The sequence below is a fragment of the Zootermopsis nevadensis genome, unplaced genomic scaffold (genome assembly GCF_977971745.1).
Source record: "Zootermopsis nevadensis isolate Lab colony 2312 unplaced genomic scaffold, Znev_1.0 Znev_ptg000030l, whole genome shotgun sequence".
NCBI lineage: Eukaryota > Metazoa > Arthropoda > Insecta > Blattodea > Termopsidae > Zootermopsis > Zootermopsis nevadensis.
In genome coordinates this window covers 10367436-10391346 of record NW_028259162.1, presented here as the reverse complement: position 1 = coordinate 10391346, position 23911 = coordinate 10367436, and the positions used below count along the sequence as shown (strand labels likewise).

General features: G+C 38.9%; 1 protein-coding gene across 8 annotated transcripts in view; it reads right to left on the bottom strand.

The window, feature by feature from the left end:
- The window catches only part of LOC110827201 (cubilin), a 94268-nt gene that overhangs the window by 63216 nt on the left and 7141 nt on the right, over window positions 1-23911 (bottom strand). For 7 of the 8 annotated variants that reach the window (XM_022058637.2, XM_022058638.2, XM_022058640.2 and 4 more), the window contains exon 2: window positions 9825-9888. The gene's annotated coding sequence lies outside the window, so the exon portion shown is untranslated. Of the gene's footprint in view, window positions 1-9824; window positions 9889-23911 lie in introns of those variants that run through there. The other variant, XM_087358953.1, reaches the window with a different exon arrangement.

Genomic DNA, 23911 nt, shown 5'->3' with positions numbered 1-23911 from the left:
TAAAAGGTAGGGAAATTCTGAATTAGGTGATCTTACTATCAGCTTCTGCAGAATAACTTGAGATCAAGTTCTATAATGGAGTAGAAATGGCATCCTTCTAGTTTGGTTATTTTTTTATTCCATTTGATTTCAATCGTTTTTAAAGCAAAGCTCCGTAATTAAACCGGTCCAGGAGGCATAAAGGTGTAATAAAACCACGAACTTCATAAGCAACTAAAGTTGAAACGTAAGTAATTCCGCTTTGTACGCTTATCGCACATTCCAAAGAGCGAACAGCTTTTAATCAATTTTCGCTCCCTTGCACACTATTTCAAACACTTTTGCTAGAGCCGCAATGTATTAATCGTACGTGATTGTCAGTAACAAACGACACAGTTTAAGACCAAGTATGGACCTTCGGACCGAAATACGACTAGTATCGACTTTCTACGATGTTCTGTTCTGCTATTACCCAGCGACGCAGAAATACTCACTGTACTTACTTCCTGCTGGATGTTGCGAAAATGTACCTCAAAGAACAGCGTAGGTAGCAGTGTCATCGTCCAAATTGTTTCATTGTCATCTACATATGCGTCGATTGTGACCTGTGCTGTGATGCCGCGGTCATGTATAAATTGCTTAACGTTTTGGACGCGATGTGACGCCGTCTAGATTTGTGCATGGAGGAGAAACCTGGAGATGGAGGCGATATGCAGTGAGGACTTGGAGTGTGGCATCAATAAATGTGTGCGATCATTTCTGACACGCTTAAAAATATTAAGAAAGGCTTGTCTGTTGGAAATTTACTTTTCTTTTGTTTCTGTTTAACTTCAGATATGGTTATTTTGTCACAATACTTGCCAGATAACTGAAAGAGAGGGGTGAAGCAAAGCGCATCCCGGACGAAGGCAGTGTCTTGCATTGGATACAGTCCTTGAGCAGGTGGTTGGTAAATTTTTATAAAATTATATTTTTCTGCTCTATTATTAATATCCTACTGTTAGTTCAAGTGATGAACACAACAAAAGCCATTATCCCTTTATTTAATTTTCGGTCTGTTACCTATTCATGCTAAAGCCTATATGAGAGAACGTACGCAAGTTTTCTGGATAAAACCAAATTACAAATCCTATAAGCAATTCATAACTGAATGGTACATGTATGGTTTATAGACAAGCGTCCAATACTGACAGAAGTTCTTTATCAGCAATTTCGATTCACCCTTACCATTTTTAAAATCGGCTGGGATTTGCGACGACTCAAAATGAGGTCTAGCGGTAAACACGTTGAACGTCGCATGGCCACGCCCAAGGGAACGAGAAGACGCAAGCACTGAAGCTGAAAGGGAGAAAGAGAGAGAGGAATGATCGGGAGAGAGTCGGAAGTGCAAGGAATTCAGAGGAAAAGTGGGTGTGCTCGACAACAAGAGCAGAGAAGTGCACAGAGGATGAATTGGTACAGCAGAAATTAAGATGTAGCCTAATATCAGGCAAAATAAGTTCAGATTAGAAAGAAATGAAGCAAAACACATTAGAATGAGATGTCACTGAAAGAAAGATAAAAACTACATAGCAAGAAGGGAATGTCAGATAAGAGATTACGAAGGGGAGCCAGAGGGAGAGTCAGGAAAGAGGAGATAGAATATAGAGTGAGAAACTGCGATAAAATAAGTATCAGATAAATGAAGCAGGCACCCGAAATAAACTAAGATCTTCAAAGACAGCAAATAAATTGAGATACAGAGAACAAAATTAGATGTAGAAGAACTGATCTAGTATTGATCCGGCATCTCCGCCTGCTGCTATGGCAACCTTTAATTGCATGTACGCCGCATACAAATTTCTTGAGGCTGCACTTATAAAGAAATTACTGCAGGTCGAACAAGTGGTGACACTGCTTGTTAATTCCTGTGTAATTTTAACCAAAACAGCTTATAAAGGCAATGTTAAATAGTTTCGGGTCTCGCCGCAAAAAGACTGCCGGGTGTGATTCGAGTACATGCTACGCTGTCTATCGGCAAAGAGTCCAACTAACATCGATTCTCGCCACTCGCTTTTTGCTTGTATTTTTAAGTCTTGGGCTGCTCGCAAAAATTGAAACATGGACTAATCGCATTGAATATAAATTACCCCTCCCGCGTCAACATAACAAGCGTGTTACTAATATCAAATCATAATTAGTGGCTCATTTAGTTAAAATTACTTATTGTATGGCTTTTATTTGTACAGGCAGTCAGAACATGAACATTATTATCAATTTTTCATGTGCACACAACTTAAATGTTATTATTATCATTATTATTCCATTATTTTCATCGGAGAAATTGTTTTGGAAAGGACCGCGCAATCCTCCGCACGCCTCTCCACTAATGACGTAGTATAAAGATCAATAGTCTTTATCGTCACATGGTTCCTCAGCTTCCCGCAAGTAGCGCTATGAACAGAGCGGCAATATCACCATCTAGTGTGACTGTGTATGAACTATTACATTAAAAAGGGACCACACCCCTTACAGCCCGTAATAAAAATTTATGGACTTCCGTAAGGTTGAGCAGCAAAAATAAGATAAAAGTCACAACAGACAAATGTCACTGAAAAATGCCATGGTATGGAGTAGCAGAATTTTTCCAAGAGCCTGCCACGTCATCACCAGCCTCTATGTCTCATCATCTGAGGGGAAGACGTCCATATGAGGCTTCTAAACATCGTGAATTCGAAATAAATAGAAGGTGTATATGGAAAAATAACATTAAAATAGGCCTTAGAAACAGGAAAGGTGGATGTGAACTCACACAGGATATGACAGGCTCTCGTGAACACGGTAATAAATCTTCACAGTCAATAAAAGATGAGGAATTTCCTGAGTAGCTCCGTCAAGTTATAGAAAATTCGCAAATGATCATTTTGAAATACAGTTTCCAAATCCATTCCACATGTGGCAATAGAGAAAAAACAGAAACGACTTTATCGCTTACAAGTCAAGTTAAAGTAATATTATCACATAATTATTATTATTACATTAGCAAAGCACCTGTTAGAATCGAATTGCGAGCGACCAGTACTCAGTTGTCACTTACTCGTATTGCAGTAAATGATCATGGCCTCCTTTCTCCTCCCTGTCTACAAAGTTATTTAATATTTACCAATATTTCGGGGGTCAGAATGACTCAGTCAGTACAGTAGAGATTAGGATATAGGCTGAAAGATTATGGTTCGATTCTCGGCAAGGCAAAATCTCTTAGTACCACAGTTACTATTAATACATGTAGTGTTGGTTGTTTATGCTCTGATCGTAGTTACGTTTAGTTGATGAAACCATCTCTCTTTCGACTTACGTCTTCTCCTTCCTGCTAGATCGAAATTTCCCGTCACAGGCCTACGACAGTGTGTGCCACCAACTTCAACGTAAAGTTAACTGTGCGTGTCGTCGACATACGCCTAATCCCTTTGGAAGTTTCACAGACATCAAACTTTCCGCAAACATCACTGAAGAAATAAAACTTGTAGTAGTGAAGTAGTGTTTTCTTGAAGGTAAAAACATATTTATTAAGCCTAACTCCATTTGATTATGCTTTCACATTCCATGGTGAAAGGACACCTAATAAACCTTCCGATTTCCTACTGGTATTGTGATTCCTCTGCATTGCTTTCGCCGAGTTGGGCAACCCTTTACCTCCAACACCTGAAGCCACTTCAGTAATACCGAGACTATCCCTGACGGGCTTCGCCGCTCATGGGCTAGGCCACCCGAGCGCATCCTCTTCCTGGAGCTCTGCACCCTGGGCTTTCTATCCTGTCCGTAGCCCACCAGAGCGTTAGAAACCCTTTTCGTGCCCTCGGAAGGCTTCGAACCCAATGATAGACTGGATCCCTAATGGTCCTAGCAGATCTTAGTCTCACTTTGGTGCTTTGCCCTCCGGACTTGCCCTCAGAGGTAACGTCCCCCATCTCAGGATAGATCATCCAAACCGCAGGAGGATATGAACTGCCTCCGAAGGGCTATTCCCACCCACGGAGTTAGGCCACTTCCGGTGATTAAGCCCCCATCCGGGCACCCCTAGGTAATACCCCAACGCCTAATCCAAACCAAGAGTATTTAACCCCAGGCGCTTAACCGCCCAGTACTTCCACCACACGTGTTGCCGCAACATTATTGCAAGAATAACCAATTGTCATTTCTGGAATACACTGTTCCACAATGTTCTTGGATCGTATTAGTGCAACGATTATCTACGCGATGTGGCGTGAAAAATACCTTTAAAATATCAGTTTACTCCAAACAGTTCACATTTCCAATCTTGTTAAACAGTATTTAGATTATACGTGCCCTTGAAAAGACTGAGGTAAGTATTATAAGCCTCTTTTAAACATCCTCTTCATATGTACTAATACAACAATTAAGTGTCACCTACAGGGACTAATTTGTCATGTTCCTATGAAGCGAACCAATAACACTGAGTGTAACTCACTACAACCGAATGACTCAGTTAAATAGCAGTCTATATTATCTTGGACAAGAAAAGAAAAGAGGATAAGCGACGAAAAGGAATCGGTTATGCAATAAAGCAAAGGTACAATTAACATCGCGCATGCATTCAGACCATCCTGAAGTTCGAGCAACGTACAGCACAATCGATCTTCGGTCGAGATTTGTCCTATAATGTCGCATAATGGCGCATGCCTTGCGACTAGTTCACACCCCCCCAAACAGCGAGTTCTATTTCATGCACAAACAGCAACGAAACGTCGATTAGTACGAGTATTTAAGATCTCACGGTTACCACCACCGTGTATTTTAAGGTTACGAAGTGAGCCCATTGTTGCAATTATTGATACCATAACGTTTACTCGAGGGCAAGCGAGAATACACACGTCAAGTATCAAGTACAACGATTAACGACAGTGAACACACCAAAATATTTCTCGCTGTCGGGATATTACTTACAAACCGCTTTCCTGAAAACGGCCCTAATAAAACGTTGCATATTTCTGAATCAGAATATCGATAATCGTACTAAACATCGACGATGGTATGACAGACACTATAGCTGTCACCAAATTGCACGCTTAAAGCCCACATAAGGACTTCGCCCGACTGGACATACATGAAAACAATTTTCTATCAGTACCGTTATATCGAATTCTTCTTTGGCGAGATTGGAGTTAAAAATCATAAAAAGAAAATAGTGTTACAAAAGTCGCATATTGAAATACACGTGTATCACAACAGAATTATTTGATTCTACACGCAATGAGTTCGTACACTTCCACTAAAAACCTTGACACGGCCGCCATATTTGTACTGCTGAAGGAACAAATTTAAACAAAACTGATTTCTAGTGTTTCACCCGCAGTATTTTACGAAGCATTTCAGCACAATGCTTCCAGCATAACTACCATTCGTTTGGTTGGTACGTCCCTTCGTGTAACTTCTATATGATTTATCTTTAACTTGCCACTAACATTTTTTTTGCAGCTGTACGTACAGCAAAATATTTACTTCTTTCCGTTTCACATTCAAGATTCTGAAGATGTGAACTAAAACAAAATGGAAGTGAAGGGCTGTGGTTTGAGGTGTAGCACCTAAATCAGAGTGATCATCCGAATTATGGAAGTAATAATCTCCTCTGAAACGTCGGTTAATATGTACTAGACATAAAGATGCTACATCTCAGAAGAGAGCCGCGAATTTTATCGAGTAACTCTAGAAAGCATGACAAACCTCCGTCAGAATATCCGGTATCCGACGCAGGGACCTTCCGATGTTCTACTGAAGATCTAATTTGCTTAGTGTGGCTTTGTGTTAAAACTGAACCGGACGTTAGGAATCCATCACAGACCTCCAACCCAATGAATCCCATGGCATAAGCCCATCTAACGTTCTAGAGACAGAGGAAATACGTCCACACGGCATTAATATGATTTAAACAATCCTCCTGAGCTGTTGAAAACTTCAAAGGGGATGTAACAAGCTCTAGAAAACACAGGCCGTACTGTAATCACTGGCTTCGTTATTGTGTTAGTTAATTGCAGTGCCGAGGAAATGTTGGAGTTCTCCTGCCTTCAAACAGCAAGTACACTTTTTGCTTTTGTACAAAACCAGAATATATTATTAAATTATTTCTAGTAGCAGGATGGATTTAATAGCGTACTGTTAACTTTTCAATCAAAACACCACAAAACACAATCAGTACTGGCGAATGGGTGTTTCAGAATACAGAGTTCGGCAAAATATTACATGAAAGTAATTACATTCACAAAGCTTCCAAATTTCACTGTCATATACTAATTCAAGGAACTCTAACTTGAAACAAATTAAAATCTATGAAGATGCAACACAGAAATGTAGTTGGATTTTGTTGTTATTACTACAATAAATAACTTGAAAGACAATTACTAGACTAAGGGTATAAGTTTCTGTCTACACAATTTCGGTATTCGGGTTGCAAAAATGTCTTTAAGACAGGAATGACAAATGAAGTAGGGCGTTTAGAAACAAATGCAAAGGAACCTCATGTTCCCGAAAACACGTAACTTTGGCCTCGCTCGTACAATGTTTTAAAAACAAACGCCGGTGTAGTTCCGTTCCACAGAGAATCGCAATTAATCACGCCGCAGGCCCCAGGAAAAGGTTAAAGGTTCAACTTGCAACATTCCACCCGTCGTTCTCAAAAAAAACATTTCTTACATCCAAGCCCAAAGTTCAAGGCAATAATTGACGAAATATTCCACAGCGATAGAAATTTGTATTGCTAATTTATGCACTCACATTCCACGAGATTTGTTTCAGGAACAAATTAATCCGATTTTAATTTATTACATACAATGGAGATTAGAAAGTTTCCGCAATTTCTATTTGAAAACTATCACATTTATGCAAATGAAAAGAAACCACATTCACATTTGAACACAAGGTCCCTTCGTCCCCCATCGAGACACTAAACTGCATTACTTCTCATCAAGGGGTCTGCTAATCCGTGGAGGCCGGCAAGTTGCGCCTAAGAGTTTCGCAAATTGCTTTGATTATATTCTTTTATTTTTTAAGCTCTATTACTGCAATTTTTACGCGTCTTATCACATTTTCTACTTCCATAATGGAATAGAAACATGACGATACATTAGCTAGTCAGCGCCTTCTCAGTGCGGTTTTCGTAGGCCAAAAAAGTTAAACTCGGGCTGCAGGAGGTCCGGGGTGTGTAAACCGGATGGGGAAGAAGGAAGTCAAACCCAAGTTGTCATGGAAACGCCCGTTCACATGCGGCTTCCCACAAATGTGACATTCTTGCGCAACTTGGGTCTGAGGTTCTTCGCTGTCCACCTTACAGCCCGGATCTCCTGCCGCCCGAGTCTAATCTCTTTTGGCCTACGAATACCGCGCTCAAGAGGCGATGCATTCATGGCTTCACGAACAGCCCACAGGGGCACGCACGTAAGCACATACACACACAATCTAATGCATTGGTGGAGCAAGTACATCGAGAAGCGTCTGTGGTTGCTCCACAACAGCAACAAACATTGTGGGAATGTTTTAATCTCCCCTATAGCAAAACTTTCATTTAAGAAGAAGAATATATTTTTGTGAACTGGTCATTTCTGTTTTCATATGACCAGAACAATGTTGTCGACTTGACCTCCAGAAGACTGCTAGATGTCAGCCGTGTTTTTAATTTAATGCAGACCCTTCCATATTTTTCTGCTATAGAAATGCCGTCATCTGAAAACAAAGTTGTTATAGGAGCGTAAAATGTAATAATTACATGGACTATTCCACTGTCGATAAATTGTGGGGATATTACAGATCGAATATTCCAAAAAGTAACATTTTTCGCCATTGTTCTGTAATTTACACACACGCAATCACACGTCCATCTCATTTCACTGCGACCGCGCGGTCTAGAACGTTGGTCTTGGCCGATGAATACTGACCTCATGGGTTCAAATGTTGTCGCTCGAGGCATGGATGTTTGTCCTCGTCTATCTGTTTGTGTTATCCTATGTAGGCAGAGCTCTTGCGTTGGACTGACATCCCATGCAAGGAGTCATGTCAAATGTCGATAATCACGATTTCGAAATCTCACCTACACGAGGCGATCTGCGTTCTCCAAGAACTGTAGAGCCAAGGTAAAAAAAATATCGTCCATAATTTCAAGCCATTCTAGTAAGTAAATTTGCTTTTCGTTCCTAAAATTTGTTCTGGCATTGACCCATGAGACATTTATATGTATCATTACAATCACACCACTCTAGTTTCTCAAATTTTATTCAGTTCAAAATTTGAATCAAATCAGTAATATCATATAAGACTGTAGTTTTGGGGAAGGCAAATATTTGGCATTATTGGAAATCAAATAACACCAAACTTCAGCCTAACATTAATGATGCTACCGATATGGGGCTGGGTATGAAAAGTACTGACCAATCTCGGTATCAGCTCAACAGTACATAAATTACTTAACTCGCCGTCTTTACACCGAGTAAAAGCCAAGCACGATACACAATGCTTGAAAAGCTCTGCTATTTTAGGCCCACATGACCTAATGCTCTGAGGAAATATACATCACTTTGCACGAAGTGTATAAAATAAAATAAAAATTAATAAAGAAAGAGTACCTCTCTGAACCTCCGTCTGTCTACATGCATGTTTCATCTTTAAAAACAACTGAACCGAATATATTTTGTCAGAAGTATACAGTATGCATTCTGATTTATGTCATTTTTATTTTACAAGAGAATCAAATAGAATTTTTTTTATATATGGTTCACCTTACAAAAACGCGGTTCATGAAAAACACAAACCCCGCCTTAATCTACATTTGTTTGTAACATATTTTCGATCGACTAAATAACAATCAGGTCATGACAAAACTCAAATAGCCTACTTTCCTACTGTACATATTTCGAGTAATATAAACACTGTTAAAATGTTTTTCTTTGGAAACTCATGCCGAGATAAAAATAAATATGAGAAGAAGATTCGAACCCACAAACTCCAAGAGCTGATGCTGTACTTCCACCTGATTACAGTGATCAGTCGATTTCTTCCTCCAGGCTGCCATTTGTTTTCTGAGGCATACTGTGCGAGCGGCCGTCGTTTTTCATTGGTATTAGGTTAAGTGGGCCCGGAGTTTATGCGGGCAATACTGGTGAAGTGGGGACATCGCCAGAGAGAGCTGCATTATTCAGCCACTCAGACGAAGCAGGGCTGTGTTCGGGACATTCGGGACGTTCGTCCCGGCACCAGCTCATGTTACTGCCCAGGGATAACCAAACCACGCAATTTCCAGCTACTCAGGTCAGCCTCAGCTGTGTTCGCTTTTTCCCGCTTTCCACTTCAGCTTGTTTTTTGTCCGGGATAACCAAATTTCATGCCCACACACAAGAAAGCGTCAAATTACAATTGTCCATATCGCAATGCGCAATTTTTTTAAAATCTGGCTAAGAAAGAAATGTTTTTGAACTTAACTGTGTGCCATGAGAATATTCTGGTTCCATCAGTTCTTTGTTCTTTCCCCCTATTTTTCGTTTTCCTTATTCTTCCCCATGCCGCAAATAATTCCAACCTACTACAAAACAACATTCCCCAGAAACTACTCTGGCCTGTCTTCTGGATAAACTAACAACATAAATCGAACCGTGCGGCTACGCTGCGAATTCCGAACCGTCTTCACTCGTCCGGACTCCGCTGTTCGTGTTGCAGCGTTGTACGATTCTGCTGTGACGATGAAGCATGCAAAATTGGTGACGGCTACTACAGTAGAGCTTGACTTAAAACTGAGCTTTATGAAATGAAATTCGTTTTCAAAAATGTTTCCTATGCCTTGAATTAAAAGTGAATACTGGACTTACCATATCGCCTGTGTCCTTTCCGTGTCCGGGAGGCGAAGTGAAGACCACAGACACCTCAGTTCACCTGCAACAGGGATGGAAGTTCGCGGTTAACAGAATCTAGACCTAAAACACGAAACCGGATTTGGGTACCACGCATTTGACGACGACGACGCCTCCCGCCTTTACATATGGAGCTCTGCGTACAGTCATGGCGGTATAATCACTACATCTGGTGCGGAGCAAGGGCGGTTATAATGTAGGATAGGTCAGTTAGCACGTAAAATGACAAATGTGTCCCTGTAATCCTACTTAATTAAGCACCACGCAAAAGTATACAACATAAAATTTAGTTCCGCGTATTATTAATTGCAGCCAAATAAGAAAAAACTAATGTAAGTAACAATGTTTTATGAAGCAATATTTACTTAATTACCTCTTTTAACAACTCTGTCCGTAGTTCAGATTACACAGCGTCAAAAGAAGGAGTGATGCTCTCTTTTTTTATTTTTGTAAAATATGGATTAATAAAGTTACATACTCTCAAAAGACTCATTATTATTCGAAATTTCAATGCCTTTAATTGAATTACACTAGTTTATTTCCAACTCACAAATCGAATAATTGATTCATTTATTTTGGCTCTGTTATTCACGAATGTTAAATGTCACATGAACGTGCCAAAACTCGCAAACTAAACTTCAGACAGCGCAAAGTAACACGTATAGTGACATTTCCTTCAAGCCATTCGTTATGGTCATGCGTCTACGACACGATTTTTCTCAAATAAAGAACTAAGAGTTCCTTAAGCAAATGTTAAACGGTTGTGCATCCATTACTCGGTTTCCATAATCTCATTCGTTTGAAGGTGAGTTCCGAATTAAAGTAGACGAGACTGTATAAGACACGTCATATCTTTTGACCCCTCCCCCTTCATCGCGTTCGCGACAGGAGTCAGAGTACGAAGACGGAGAGGCCTCCATTAACTTCATGTTTGTATCGAGTGTCATAAAACAGATGCATTTGCTATCTTTAATACAGACGTCCATATACGTGTCAGAGACAGACGGACGTACAACTACAAGAAATTTACCAACGCAAAAGCACCATGACACTATCAACCATCAGTCCAAAGCATCACGAAACAAATACAGCATCGAGTTTTCCCGGATTCCATCGATAATTTCTCTCCCTTGAGCTCCACTACGGCAAGGATCAACTATAACCTCCACTCTCACTGCAATAAAAGGAAGCAAAATATACTCTAAAAGCTACAGCATAAACTTTTATAGCATCAAGAAATCTCCTTATCCTTCAGTTCGCCGGCGCATAATACTACCGAAAAGAATAACTTATAGGATGCCTACAAAAATGGTTTTCAAATGCTGTAGCGCTTTATCCCATACATTTTTACGAATGAACGAAAAAGGGCACTTACATATCAACGGGTGAGTCAAACTGGCGTCAAAACGGTCGTCGTTGCCGTACGTCAATAAAAACATTCTGCCCTAGGTTATGATACCTTTCGACGCCATGTTTAAGTCAGCCGTTAATACGTAAGTACGTACCCGGAAAAAAAATATTTCCACTATTCACAATCAAAGCTGAAGATGAATGAAGGAATTGCATTCCCCTCGAGGCGGATGTCTTCTGGCTTGTAGCGCTGTGTAGTCTGGAAGAAGTTTACCAACGTTTCAGAGGTCCTTACTGCGAATCATTGTCCTGATGATGGAGGCAGTAAAGACCTCTGAAAAGCTGGTAAACTTCTTCCAGACTACACAGCGCTACAAGCCAGAAGACAGCCATATTTAAAAAAATTTGTTATAAAAGACAAGAAGTAAAATTACTAGGTATTCTGCAACAAATGACACAAATTTACATCAACATTAAAATAAAAACTAATTGTTAGTGATCCGCACGCAAAGAAGTATTTCAACTAAGCTTTAAACATAAGCTATCGATCCATTTCAAACCATGAAGGTGTTCGTATCTTACATCATGAAGAGTTAAAATGTGAAGAAAGGCGCTGCTTAATAAACAACAACTACTGTCTAAGTCAGCGGTAATCACAGAATAAGAAAGTCAATATTCTTTGTTACTGAAAAGTACAAGGCCGTATTGTATTTCGCATTCATAAAGTTCCGGGCTCTATTCCCAGCCCTGAGACTGGCTTTACCGAGGCTTTGTACAATTTTTCTCAGTCCCTCCAGGAAGATGTTGGAATATAAAATCAGGTAGATCGTAGCCGATTCCTTCTGTATTGTCAACTCATCAATCACAATAAATTTATCATTCGATACCATATCCTGTGTAACTGATAAAGCTAACATTTCTCTTAGTCATGTCGGGTTCATATTAAACTATTAGGGCCACGTGGTATGGCCAAGTACACTAATTAGGAGCATATGACTTTCCCCCAAATCTTCAAGTGCCAATAAAAGTCCATGTGTTGGCAACACTGAACCGTAACGTTAGCTGAGATGTCCTGTCTACCAGATTCAACAAACATTTCCTGGTATATGAACAGTTCTCTTTATATACTCAAAAATAAACACAAATTCGAATCTCCCCCACCCACAATAACTATCCAGAAGGCTGTGATCAGTGATAATGTCAGGAAGGCAGTGACCTCACATGACCCAGCTGTCGCTAATCGATGCTATCACCATGGCAACGTCGCAGTCACAGCATCTTCATTCAATATAAATGCAACAACTGAAGGGAAGGAGTAAAATTTTATCACTCAGCTTTAAGTTTGAAGATGGCTGTCTTCGGACTCACCGCCGTGAAAATCTCAGATCCAAATTCAAGTTTATTCAATAAATATTTTAAAACGACTATAATTTAAAAATAATCTTAAGAGTCTCATAAAACCTTCCTTATTTTAATACCAACTTTGAAATATTCGTGTGATACGCCCGTTCTTACAAACAAAATCCTGGCGACTAAATGATAGTAATATAACAACTGGGTCCACATTAATTGTGGAGCAATAACTATTAAGAAATTATAACATAACGAATTACTGTGAAATAAATATTAGAGCAGGCGTGAAAGAAATTCCACTACAAAAAAGCAGGTTGGCTTTGTTTATAAGTTTCTGTTTTAGTTGTTTGATATAAAAACAAGAATAAAGAGTAACTGAGTCGATTATAAAACTCATAACTCAATTTCAAATGATTACATAATACGAGCAATCCGATATTTACAATTCCATTTCATATTATGTTATTTGTTGTTTGTCTGGATAACACATTCAAGTTTTCATGATAAAAGCATGTTACATTAATGTTCTAATGTCTTGTCTGCTCATTCAAGTCAATTATAGATACGGATAATGACTATACAAATTCCTGCATTGTGGCGGGTTCATGAAAAACAAGTGCTCAAAAATAGTTACTTCAAAATAAAACAATAATTTAAACCGAGGGTTGCGGGATATATTGGTAATGAATATATTGATAAGCGACTAAAATGCTATGAGAAATCAATTAACAGGATTCCCGTAAAACACAACAGACACATTACTTTAATGCAAATACCGTAACTAAACGGAAAGTATTAATTATGTCAGCATGATAATGGGAGCTTCAAGGCCTGTAACAGATGTCATCATACAAGTATTTTTTGCGGTGTAGGCAGGAATGGGTTTGCTCAGATTATGATCCAGCAACAGAATGTAGAAAAACTTATGTAACCAGACATACTGTATTGTGGTATTCTGGACTGTGACACTTTGTAGTCTTGTAGGTGGTTACCGACGTTTCAGAAGAACGTATCGTCTTCATATTCAAAGCCGAATCATTCTATCCACTTTAGAATGTTTATAAATTTAACTCAGCGTAAAACTGATGTATTTTATGTTGAAAGACGACATCAAAGTCTAAAATGCACAACTCAATCAGAACCTTCGTTAATACGGTTTCTCTGCGATTATCTGATCAAACAGAACTAGTCTCTTCCACTTCAGAAAAGTAAAATGGTCCTATAAAAATGCTTATGAGCGTAGTTATATCGTGGTTGCTGAAAATTCGTTCTCTCTCTCAGCAAATGACCAAACATGTTTTTGAAAAGCCAGAACGAGACATTAAGTAAATATAACGTTGTTATAAAGCGATTTTGTGAATATACAGTCGATTTCAGATTAATTATTCCAATTAGAGCATTCAGCCGACGTATTAAACCGTGCAATTTGACACTGAAATCGATCGGTGTTGGTATCAAACTTCGTTAACAAATTTAACGTGTGTGTATATATCAATGTTGACGGCAAATAAATCTATTTCTAGTTAGGGGCATAGCAAAAGTTCGATAAGCGATAATGATTAAAAAGCAATGGCATGGAATCTATCCACTTTTTATCAAAGATACTGGTTACTACTGACAACAGGATATATCAGCGGTCCAAACTAAAAAATCTGCAGCAGCAGAATTGAGTTTAAACATTGTGATGGGGATATTACAAAATATTTAGAGCTTCGCCTTTTGGTACTTAAGAATATTTAGATCTTCTGCTTAATAACGGCATAAAGAAAACACGAAGAAAAATTCAAACATAAGAAAAAATTCATATTGTCGTACCTTAAATATGGTTATTACTGACACTTTCGTCATTCATTAGAATTAGTGAAATAATGCGTTCTTCGTCCAAATGTATTTTAAAAGAAAATGTGCTAAAACAATTATTTCTGTTTATTTGTTACGATAATTCTATAAATATGCTTATCTCCGTTGATTAAAGAGATAAATACAAAAAGCGCAAAATGATGTACAATCTAACATCCTTTCTATTGTTTGCCGACACATGATCGTTTCATCTTTAAACGGTTGTCAAGTAATGAAACAGAGATAAAAATGTATGGCTTTATTGCAAATTGAAAAGAGAAACAATGCTGAGTATGAAATACTTAATGCTACGAAGCGAGGGGTATTTCTCACGTGCAAGAAACGCGCTTAAAATAGATGCTAAAAGCGACCTGCACCGTGAATCAATATTCCGTTCCTCAACGGCATAATGCCTATGCCACACAAGGAGACAGAAGGGCGTCTTAAGAGCACAGCGGCTTATCAGGGCGCCAACACAAGTGATAATCCCCCTCATGTCATTAAGCGATCGTAAAATGCGTTGTTACTCATAGCACCTGGGAGACTTTAAATATCAGACGAAATAACCGCACATCTGAACGCCACCAAAGAAATAAAAACATGAAGATTTCTGTCTTCTGGGTTGTTACGCTGTGTAGTCTGGTCGATGTTTACCAACGATATCGCCCTGATGACGGAGGCAGTATGACCTCTGAAACGTTCGTAAACATCGACCAGTCTACACAGCGCAACAACCCAGAAGACAGAAATCTTCATACTCATCGTCCTGATGATGGAGGTAGTATGACCTCTGAAACGTTGGTTAACATAGACCAGTCTACACAGCGCAACAACCCAGAAGACAGAAATCTTCATACTCATCGTCCTGATGATGGAGGTAGTATGACCTCTGAAACGTTGGTTAACATAGACCAGTCTACACAGCGCAACAACCCAGAAGACAGAAATCTTCATACTCATCGTCCTGATGATGGAGGTAGTATGACCTCTGAAACGTTGGTTAACATCGACCAGTCTACACAGCGCAACAACCCAGAAGACAGAAATCTTCATACTCATTGTCCTGATGACGGAGGCAGTATGGCCTCAGAAACGTTGGTAAACATCGACCAGACTACACAGCGCAACAACCCAGAAGACAGAAATCTTCATACTCATCGTCCTGATGATGGAGGTAGTATGACCTCTGAAACGTTGGTTAACATCGACCAGTCTACACAGCGCAACAACCCAGAAGACAGAAATCTTCATACTCATCGTCCTGATGATGGAGGTAGTATGACCTCTGAAACGTTGGTTAACATAGACCAGTCTACACAGCGCAACAACCCAGAAGACAGAAATCTTCATACTCATCGTCCTGATGATGGAGGTAGTATGACCTCTGAAACGTTGGTTAACATCGACCAGTCTACACAGCGCAACAACCCAGAAGACAGAAATCTTCATACTCATTGTCCTGATGACGGAGGCAGTATGGCCTCAGAAACGTTGGTAAACATCGACCAGACTACACAGCGCAACAACCCAGAAGACAGAAATCTTCATACTCATCGTCCTGATGACGGAGGCAGTATGGCCTCAGAAACGTTGGTAAACATCGACCAGACTACACAGCGCAACAACCCAGAAGACAGAAATCTTCATAATCTGATGACGGAGGCAGTATGCTCTCTGAAACTTTGGTAAACATCAACCAGACTACACAGCACAACAACCCAGAAGACGGAAATCTTCATACCCACCGCTGTGAAAACCTCAAATCTTACGAACAAAACATGCACACACGCAACTTAATGTCCGTACCGGCCTCAAAATTCTCTATTCAACGGCTCCTTGTTAATCTTTCTCTTATTTGGTCTGTTATTCCAATACCTATCCTCGGTGACCCGTCCTCACGCTTCTACCTACATGGGAAATAGATCAGCGTATCCGAGACAACCTAAAATCGACATTGATGAAACTGTAATGAGCGTCATTCATGAGAAATGCAAGAGTGGATTATGGTCCAGACATATCTTTTCATTTGAAGAGAATCGGAAAAACCTGAGTTGGACCAAAAGCATTGAAACGCAGGGTAATTTAATAAGAAAAAAAGCCGTGTGTTTCGTCGAAACTCGTAATAAAATTATTTTAAATTTTTTCTATGTGCGATCTAGAAGTACGTCTTGATCGTGCTTTCGAATCCCACTGAAGGCAACAGCCTTTCTGTGGTGTACTGTCCTGTATAAAAGACTTGCGGTGTGAAACTCCTCACCCGCAACCCTCCGGTTCAGTGAAGTCGTACAGCTCTTTTTGCGATCTGGCATAAACAGCAAACATTTAACCACATACACAGTCCTTACAACTAATGAACCAACTCTATTAGCAATCGTGGCACCAAGTATTTTGTTTTGTTTGTTGTAATGCCCTGACTATATAATTCTAAACATAATACAGCTTACAACTAACGTAAATGTTTGTTTGTTCTTTTGCTTCATCTTATTCCTCTACAATATTTTCTCTTGAAGTTCGCGGTGTTTCTTGGCCTGAAAAATCTCGTGTATTGTATATCACAACCGTGGCATATTACGTCAGTGCTAACAGAACCATTGTTTATTTCACGACCTACCCCTTGTAATTTCTTAATTTTTTCATAAAGTGATATTTTGTTCTGTCGCTATAGTCTGTACACTTTATTTTCGATAAACATTCCGCAGCGTGTTATAAATGTACGAAATCAACAACGAATTATTTAAAATAATTTCAAAAGTCGGATATGTTCTGTGTAAAAATGCAAGACACAACTCGCACGCTATTGCTTGGCAGGCAGATGATGAGAATAGGGAACTTTACAAGGTTTCCACACAAACGCTTTAGTTTGGACTGAGCAATTAAATGCGCAGGCTAGTTTTTTAGATGTTCCTGATATTTCCTGAGGCCGAAATCAGTCCAATTTTTACACCAACCATTATTAGATTTCCCTCCAGAGACGCACAGTTTTAACTGCGCAGTCCCGGAATCTACAGTTAAAACTGAGTAAAACAAAATCTAATGGGCGTGTAGCAGGCCTCTTAAAAAAATCATAATTTCTGAACTGAAAAATGCATAACCCGTGAGAGTTAGTGTAATGTAAGTGTGTGTTAGTGTGCGTGTGTGTTTAAATATGTGTAGTAACTACGTATCACATTCCTCGCTCGCAGCCAAATGCTCTTCTAGAAGTCTTAGTTCCATCACACACACACATCAAACAAGTCCCTACAAAAGACCACGCTCAAATTCCATGTAGTTTCGAAGTCAGCTCAACGTTGCCAAGGGCTCCTTGGGTATTATATACAGAGCGGATGTTCAATGCCTTCGAATTGTTTGAGATATGCAATCCCTGTATCAACTGTTATACAGACTTACACGAAAACATCAACCTTCATTTGATACTTGGTGACTGTACTCCATTACAGTGTTTTTACAATGGCTGTATAAAATCAAACCTAGAACTGTCTTTTCGTCTATTAATGTACACCACACTTTGCGTTAGCGCTGTATTTACATGCTATGCGCTTGAAAGAACAACAGCACAAGAGACATGAACAACAAAGAATTCGAAGGCACCGAACATTCATTATGAAATACATAATGTATGCATGTCAACATACATTCGTTGAATTATCATAAACGTACAGTGTCTTATAAACGCCATTTTCATTTCTCATTACGAATCCAACAAAACAAATTTAATGAAACAAATCGACATGCCTTACAAATTACTGACCACTCAGCCTCTGCCTACTTTTACTAAACTGTGTTGAATTTGTGATACCTGAGGTTCTCACGGAGGCGATTATGAAGACAGCTGTCTTCTGGGTTGATGCGCTGTGTAGGCTGAAAGAAATTTACCAAGGTTTCAGAGAATCTTTTTGCCTCCATCATCAGGGCGTTCGCCCTGCGCAACAACCCATAAAATATCCATCTTCATGTGTCAATTTTTTTCATGCAGTGAAAGTAACTTACAAGGTACAATGGCTCGAAATTCGGTATTTACTTACACAGTTAATAACAAATTACAATGAAATAACCCCTTCTTATGAAGCTAAGATAATCAGGACATTAATGCCGATCATGTCTTCCTTGAGTTTATAATTTCTTTACAATATTAAATTACACAGAATCACAGAGAAGGATGTACCATTTATGGCAATAGAATAATTCATTTAGGTAGAGGTCTACAAAGAAAAAAAATGTTACTTATCTTTCAAAACATGTCTCGAAATTAAAACCCGAGGCTCTGTTTCTTCATTTATTTGCACGCTGTGACAATGGCGACGAGCGTCAAAGTTGTAGCCTGTTTTATTAATATTCCGACTCCCGTTCTGCCAATGGCATTACAGCCTATAACCGAAACCCGTACAGGCACAGTTGCTAGAGTTAGCACTCCAACGACATGAATAAACTGTAACTAAACGTAGTCAGTGAGAAAAATGAATGGAAGATAAATGGGTGCAATTATACTACAAGCCACCTTTTATCTCCAGAAAATGAGAACAAATTATCAGTCCTGTTTTGAGAATTGTGCGTTGCCAGCCCCCAAAAAATCTTTAAGTACCTTTAAGAATAATGTTTTTTAAAGCAGTTGGTATATATAGTAACCACTCTGCTTTTAAGAGATAATTTCGTTTATCACTACGCAGATATTCTTTCAACAACAGATGTGTATTTGAGGCAAATGGGACCAATGACAGCTGCATAATCAGGAGGAACACGTACGAGGATTTCTAACTTCAAAGCGGATACCTCTCATTACTGACAGAGGCGAAACCAAACGCACGACAATCAGACGGAATGGACCCAAAACAACTGACAGCGCCTCTGTTCAACAATAAAAAGAGAGCAACTTGTCTTGTGAGGAATTGCGACCGACGCTGGACGATCCCAGCCCAACCCACTGCATGCGTCTATTGATCTGAACCCGCCCCATATCAGGGCTCCATCCCCCACTTCCATCGTCACCACAACCCAATCACAAAACAGCTGTTAACACAATGAAGGGGGCGAACATATGCCAAGAAAATATCCATTGTTGTCAAGGCTAAATCCAAAGCCATCCCTTACTACTTCATCGTCTACAACCCCCTGCGGTCACAAATGGTTACGGTGGACATCTCGTGTTATACCACAAAAGCAGCTATTCGCCTTGTGTGCTAAAAGGAATCGTGTTCAAATTCAAGGATCTATATCCACACCAGCAGGCCAATATACACAAATCCTCTTCATAACCTTTCTCTTAAATTATTCCACGGAGGCTCCTGCAGATAAACAAGGAACGATGCCGATTGCCACAAACACGCTGTGTTACGATTGACAGAAAGTGCATCAAGCGACGATGTTAATAAGATCCGTAGCAGGTTTTAATTTTACATGTGTCTGTCATCGTGTGGCAATGTAGACACTTTTCTTCCTCAGGCCAAGAATGGTCTTCCGAGGCCTGCGGGCCGCGAAATAACTCAGATCCATATTCAGAAGAGTTGTAAAGAATCAAACCGCATCCCCTCAAATACTAAAGACGTAAAACAGGGTAATTTTACCCCTACTATGTACAAAACAAAAATTATAAATACATGAAAACTTGATTTTTCAAAAAACATCCCCAGCCGAAAAAATTCATAAAATCCATGAAAAGGTTAACATTCATGGTCACATTTTTAAAAAATATAGAAAAATCATTCCCCCCCCCCCCCCAATACGACGACCATTGAAATACCAGCTACTTATATTCAATAAACACTTTATTAATTATAAGTTCCTTTAAATCTTTTCACCTGAATCATTCATTACTTCTTCATGCAGATTAAAATGTTAAACGACCTAGTTTTATACACCGAAAACGACATTTTATGATTCTTGGTTTATTGAACTATTTAACTCAGATAACGATGATCATAAATAACACGCACAAAATCAGAAGGAAGCATTAGTATGGTTTGAGACTGAAAAAAATCACTTCATATTTCGAATTACAACAGTTTACAAACTGTATATGTGCCCGGGGTATAAATCAGATTATAGTAATTTGAGCGCTTGACCTTTGATTTTTATATATTACAAAATTACATATTTTCAGCCACGAAAAAAGACTCCAACAATTTTATTCATTTCGCTCATTTATGTACAGTAGCATAACAAGTGATATAGTGTGTTTCAAATGTCTGTATGCATAGTCTACAGATAAAATGTACCACGTACAATGCGTTCGTCTTTTCAACACACAAACGGATAAGCGTATAGAAATGTCTATATAACGGACTTTGCGGTCTTTATTTTAATTTGGACAGACCCGATTACATTTACAAATTTTGAAAATGGAAGTAACGTAAACCACGGAATAAACGTGTCAATTCTGAGAACAAGGTCGGGTGGTTTTGCGTTAATCTCTTCGATAGTTGCTGTAGCTAGGGACATACTTCATAAGTGGAATTTAGTGCATCTACATGCCTCAAAAAGAAAAACGTCTTTCAGTTGTGTTCTTATCACAGGCATCCTTCTTCAAGACTGTATCACTTGAATACCGGAGTAGGTTTAAGAAACGGAAGCCCTGTGGCTCATACCCTCGCTTGCTGGCTTCTTTTTTAAAACCCTACTTGAAAATCAGTAGACTGTGAAATCTTCCATCTGCTACACAACGTCTGTAAGACGGATGGCTTACCTCAAATAAATTGCAGGGAGTCTATTTATTATGTTTTATTTTATATTTTAAAATAATTTTGTTCGATTACTTATAGAAATTATGCAGCTACTATAAGACATATCGCTAATTTAATAATTACTTTATTATTTTAGCTTTCGTACTTACTCCATGGAGCCGAGTCCTTCCTAAGAAGCTAACAGTCACTAAAGAAATTCCCAACATTTTGTTGAACCCCAAAGTTCATTACCGTGTTCATAACAGGCCGCCACTGGTCGCTATCCTTAGCCAGATGAATCCACTCCATTCCATTTATCTATCTAAGATCTATTTTAATAGCTGAAAATATGCGGAATAAGCATTACTGGACCTCCGACAAAGGTGGTCCTTCAACATGGTGGTTGAACTTCGGGCTAAGAACTCCCCAGGAAATTTTGCACAGAACTACGTCCATTCTTACTGCCTGGATATGACTAAATTGTAGCTCCGGTGAAGTAAAATTTTAATAACAATCTGGAAACCTACTAAAACCAGAATTACCATTAACTGAAACAAACTGTTTAGGTACTTTCTCACTATTTTTAAGCTGCCTGTCAAAAACTCCTACAAAAGTTAATTTTATATTCAGTGTCGGATACTGTATAAAATTTATTTCATAAATTTGTAGCATTATATTTATTTCTAAAATCTGTCCTGGTTAAGTGCTGTTACATTTTCATGACTCTGAAATTTGTGTAGGATATACAATGTTCAGTAACTTACTATTGGTAATAATGAAAAATAAATTCAACATTAGGGTTGTTGAACCCCAATCGTGAAATGCACGAAATACTATAGATGTGAGGTCTCTCTTCATCTTCTGACTGCCAACCCAAGCCTTGGATGAAAGCGTACAAGTGCAAACAAAATTGATCACCTTGCTAAGGCACGACTGCATTGCGCAGAACAAAGGACAAAAGAAATTCCGCAAGTCTAATCCAAAAGCGAAATGTGCTTCAAATAAGGCACAGAAATGCGGGTAATACAGTTCCCTGATGTAAAATTATGTCTACTTGGAAAGTTGTTTTAACATTCTGACCGCAAAAACAGAATCTCAACAAAATTCTTCCCATCTCTCACATAAACCGTCTAGATTAACACAGAATAAAACTACAAACTTGTTTCATTTATTATTTATAGTTTGTTTAACGACAATATCAGTAGCTAGATCATGTAACGTCGATTAATATAATGATTAATGCATGTTTAATTACAAAGGATATGGAAAGAATACTGGATACTATCACGGCATTTTCTGGAGGAAATAAGTAAAACCACAAAAAGCCTCATTTAGGACAGCCCGTTTCTGGGCCGAAATTTTGTCTCGGGACTACCTGAATACGAAGCAGGATTGGTGGACACTCGGCCACGGCGTTCGGTTGTTACTAACTGACATAATTAAATTTAATGACGATGTGTGCAGTCTCGCTTTACGTTGTTGACAGAATAATAATTTCTCATACATTGAGGTCCTTTTTATTAACATGTCAAGTAAAAATATAAAAAGTGGTTGTTTCCAAAGAACAAAAACTTGAAGCCTACAAAGACTAGATAAAGACAAAATTACGCAAAACGTTATAAACTGAGTTACTATTTACCTTCGCATTTTTCATTAGTCTTTTGTATTATTCCGACGTTTTTGGTTATCCGGCCATCCCTCTGTCTCTTTTAGGTCGGCTAATCGGGACCCTACCGTACTAAGCAAAAATGCATACCAAGAAAAAGATCTTCTGTTTTCAGCATTCAAATGTACCACTGCAAACACACAAATGTCTTGTTGTTCATATCTGAATTCGGTTTACTTGAAGCTGTTTATATGCCAACAAACTGCTGGGAGTAAATTGTAAGCTCTATTTAAACTCATTAACGAAACTCCTCCCTCTGGATAATACTGTCATAATCAGTAAGCAACACTCAACCTCTGCGTATATTGGTATTCGCTTCGTAATGGGTGCTGGGAGTAATGCAACAACATACAATATAAAACACAACTAACTATCAGACACAGCATCTTACATTTTAACACACTTCAACACAGATGATTAATTTTATATCGCAATAACACAAATTTCCTTTACGTGGACACAGAGTCAGGTACACAGTCTGATGCAGTAGATGTTCTTCTGGGTTTTAACGCCGTGTAGACTCGACGGTATGTGACGTAGTTGATTATTATGATAATGACCTGAATTTTTGCGCCGTGTAGACTCGTTGGCAGATACTAAAGTTTCGGAGGAACATACTGTTGCCAATTTCAGGGCTGAATACGGAGACAGTAGGTTTATTCGAAACTTAATCTATCAAAACCCAGCAGGTCATCAACTACATCATCCTCGCCGCCGGAAGAACTTCAAAACTCACAGGTTCACAGTTTCGTTACGGGTACTAAATTATTTCATATTCTTATCACCAGGACTCAGTTTCGAATTTGTAAGAAATTAACGTCCTGCGCATTTCGTAACTCGCTACGCTGCTGCCTCCAGAATATATATAATTCTCGAATGTTAAGTAATCACAATATTTTATTGCATGAAGTCGAAATTAGGCACCTTTAGAAAGAGGGTCAGAAAAGTAGTTATAAGCAAGGGGTTATTAAGTGTGGATTAGATGGTGATAAGGGAAGTGAAGTGTCTTAGTCTCCAAGTGATGAAGGGCTGTAGTTCTTCGGGATAAAATTTTCATGTACTGACGGCGGACTTTATATTCTACTCTAAGTATTGTGATTAATTAGTGGATGTGTGTTTTTGTATTGTGTGTCAGTTGTTTTATTTTGAGTGTGGTGTGTTGTATTGTTGTGTCTCAATGTTTT